At 43.3% G+C, this 3,950-nt stretch overlaps 1 long non-coding RNA gene across 1 annotated transcript; it reads right to left on the bottom strand.

Annotated features, from left to right (window-relative positions):
• LOC128776109 (uncharacterized) lies at positions 1–2,998 on the bottom strand. The gene is made up of 2 exons (XR_008421033.1): positions 468–2,998; positions 1–218 (listed from the first exon to the last, which is right to left on the bottom strand). It is a non-coding gene; the product is annotated as an uncharacterized LOC128776109 (long non-coding RNA).
• Positions 2,999–3,950: the final 952 nt, after the last annotated feature.

Consider the following 3,950-nt stretch of genomic DNA (forward strand, 5'->3'; position numbering starts at 1 on the left):
TTTGGTGCAAAAAGGTGATTTTATTAAAGCATGGAGCAGGACCCATGGGCAGAAAGAGCTGCCCTGGGGTTGTGATAGGTGATTGATAATACACCCTCAGGTTGGGAGGTGGTTAGGGATAGCATAGGTCTTCTAAGGAATTTTGGAAGCAAGGTTTCCAGGACCTTGAAGGGGCCAGCTGTTGTTAGGAAAAGGCATTTATTACTGTCTAGTAAAACCTTTATCATGAGGGGCGCCTGGGTGGCGCAGTCGGTTAAGCGTCCGACTTCAGCCAGGTCACGATCTCGCGGTCCATGGGTTCGAGCCCCGCGTCAGGCTCTGGGCTGATGGCTCGGAGCCTGGAGCCTGTTTTCGATTCTGTGTCTCCCTCTCTCTCTGCCCCTCCCCCGTTCAAGCTCTGTCTCTCTCTGTCCCAAAAATAAATTAAAAACGTTGAAAAAAAAAAAATTAAAAAAAAAAAAAAAAACCTTTATCATGAGACTCTTCAGATGTATTTCAGTGGGCCGTATGCTTGGAGGATGATTGCCAACATATATCTTTGGGGGGAGAGGGGGTAAAGGAAGTTTCCAAAGCAATTTTTATATGTTCAGGTAGACTTACAGGATCCTAGAGGTTGGGATAATGTTAAGCTAAGGTTGCCTTTTGCCCTTAGCAAAGTGTCATCATCGAAGCAGCTGAGCTCCTAGAGGAATGTCACTCTGCTTGTCCCAAGGACTTGTCAATGAGCTGTAGGCAGTAAGGAAATTTAATTTTTCGTTTGCCTTTGTTTCCACATCAGTGTGGCTGGCAGGACTGCATGATGGTCCTTGCAGTTACCTTAGGGGGGGAGCGAATGCCTTTTTTTACCTGTAACTTGCTTATTAACCACCTAACTCAGATGGGTAACATCATCTCAGAAAGAAGCACCACTTGCTGGGGGTCTGTCACACTGCTATGTGCTTTTGCATACTGGCCCTGTGGTATGTTGTCTGTGGCGTGCAACACAAAGAGTCACAGCTATCATAACAATCCAATGATCTCCCCAGAGCATCGCGATCAAGCCCACAGTGTCTAATGAGATAATCAGACTCCTAATTATAAAGGCCTTAATTGACTATTACTGTGTGAGAGGGTCCTCCATGCCTCATGGCCAAGAAGAGCTAAGGAAGGTAGACTGGATCACAAGGGCATTGTCACTGCCCAAGGAGAGGCTCTGGGCTAAAGACACAAGGAAAAGAGGACAGGAGACTCCCACCTGCAACCACTGAGTCAGTGAGTTATGCTTGGACTACATGTCCTAATCCAGAAGACTGAAATAGCTTTGCAAGCGGAAACCAATGGCACCACCAGAGGGAAAATACAACAGAGGCCTACAGTCTCTGACACCACTTCACTCACTACTTCCACTCTTCATCCCCTGACCCAATGGGATATTACCAATCCCTGGTCAGGTGTTACTACATAAAATGATGGACAGATATACATGTCCTGAACATCTGGTGCCAGAGCCTCTTGAGAACCCTGAGGAGGTACACCATCTCCTTGATAAATGCAAAACCCCACGGACACTTCCTGGGTGTTAGTCAATGCCATGTAAACCAAAATGCAAGACTCTGGTATTATACTCAGAGGCCTAGGAGCTTTTCCCAAAGATCCTATGTATATTGCGCTAGTGGAGGCAGACCCCAATCCAGAGAGGTCTTTTGGTACACTCTGGAAAGGAAAGCAGCCACCTAGCAAGAGGGCTTACAGTGATGTCATCCAAAATTCTTGGCAACAACACCTAAGATTAAGGTAACAGGATAAAAACAAAAAGTAGAAACTGAGACCACAACTGTACCTTAACTGGAATTCAAACATTTCTTAGAGATTTTATGCAGCAGGAAGGAAAGAGAGGAACAAACAGGCTATTGCAAGTTTTCTTGTTGGTTTGGAATGGGCTCTGAATTGTTACTCATGGCTGCCAAAATGCACCAACTGGCCAGTATCTCTGAAGACCGTAAAATCCATAACTTTTTAAAAGATCCATCCAGGTTATGTGCTTGTTTCCTCTAAGATATCACAGATCCTGAACCCCTCAGCTTTCCCCTGAATGGGGCAGAACTAGAAGCACACTTCTGGAGGCATCCCTGCCACCAAAGGGAAAGCTGATATGGTTATCAAGGCCTCCAAGGAAGAGGAAGAGGGAAATGGGGCAAAGGCCCCTGGAGTCCCCTCATACTCATACTTCTCTCCTCCCTTGGATATTTACTGCCTAGCTCCATGCCATCTTTCCATCACAGTGATCACTGCTAAGGCTCACAGTGAATGGAAAGACTAAGGTGAAGCCCATCTCCTGCTGCACAAAATGAGCATGGTCCCATGGGTTTATCCTTTTCATGACTACAATGACCCAAATGACTCCCTCTTCATTTCCATTTCTGAATAGGCCCGATTTGACCTCGAGTCCACAGAATTATTTTTATGGGGTGCTCCTCTAATTAAAGGTCAGTGCCACTATATTTTCCAGGTACCAGCAAAACCATCAAAAAGGCACTAAAACCCCAAGGAGAAAACTTACATTCTTTCTTGGTCCCTTGAAAATGTAAATCTCACCGTGTCTTTGAAGTGTAAACACCCCAGGATGTAACTTAAGTCTACTTGTCAAGGACAAGTACAAATCTTAAAAGCCTTCACAACTATTAGTAAAAAGCTTTAGCCATTGGAGCAAGACACCTTAACTTGTTCCATCTGCCAACTGGGATTCAACTTTTTTATAAACTAGTGACTTTTATGTTATGTACTTGATTCATGGCTAAAATTTTGCAATAGTGTCTCTGTGTATCTCTGTATGTTTACGTATGTCTGTGGATATATGTTCTGTACATGTGGGGGTTTTTTTTCTCTCTCTCTACCTCCAGATGGTATTGCCAAAATTAATTGATAAGAGTTCCATTTAATTGGCTTAAAAATGAGCACTTAAAGGGGCGCCTGGGTGGCTCAGTGGGTTGAGCGTCCAACTTCGGCTCAGGTCATGATCTCGCAGTTGGTGAATTCGAACCCCACATCAGGCTTTGTGCTGACAGCTCAGAGCCAGAGGCTTGCTTTGGATTCTGTGTCTTCCTCCCTCTGCCCCTTCTCCACTCATGCTTTCTGTCTCTCAAAAATGAGTAAATGTTAAATTTTTTTTTTTAAATGAGCACTTATGAATTAAATATTCCTAAAACTCAGAAATACAGAAACTAACCCAAATGTTTTTTAAGTTCACATGATCTGGGATAATCTTTGGTAAATAAATCTAGTTTAAATTTGATTTAATTAAAATCGGTATGTCTTCAGAGTTATCAACATTAACTATAATGCAGACATACAACTTTTATTCTACCTGGTTTATTAGTCAAATTCATGTTATCTCTAATATAAATTTTGTCAGGAAGAACAGTAGCTTGGGATGATGGCTGACTTTGTCTAGTGTCTAATGAAGTGTTTTCGGGTATCCTAAACATAATTGTTAGGAGCAGTGATTTAGATAGATGTAAGTGGGACAAGAGTTTTTAGGTGAAACTTTCATCAGTAATTATATCTTATAGCATGTCCAGTTTCATGGGGCACCTGGCTGGTTCAGTCAATGGAGCATGCAACTCTTCATTTTTTTTTAATGTTTTATTTTTGAGAGAGAGAGAGAGAGAGAGAGAGAGAGAATAAGCTGGGGAGGGGCACAGAGAGAGGGAGACACAGAATCCAAAGCAGGCTCCAGGCTCTGAGCTGTCAGCACAGAGCCTGACATGGGGCTCCAACTCGAACCGCGAGATCATGACCTGAACTGAAGTCAGATGCTTAACTGACTGAGCCACCCAGGCGCCCCAAGCATGCAACTCTTGATCTCAGGGTTGTGGGTTTGAGCCCCATGTTGGGTGTGGAGATTACTTTAAAAAAATAAAATCTTAAAAAAAAAAAACAGTTTCCCAAATCTTTGGTAACTTTCATTGTTA

Source organism: Panthera pardus, unplaced genomic scaffold (assembly GCF_024362965.1).
Source record: "Panthera pardus isolate Hobbes unplaced genomic scaffold, ASM2436296v1 HiC_scaffold_12, whole genome shotgun sequence".
Taxonomy (NCBI): domain Eukaryota; kingdom Metazoa; phylum Chordata; class Mammalia; order Carnivora; family Felidae; genus Panthera; species Panthera pardus.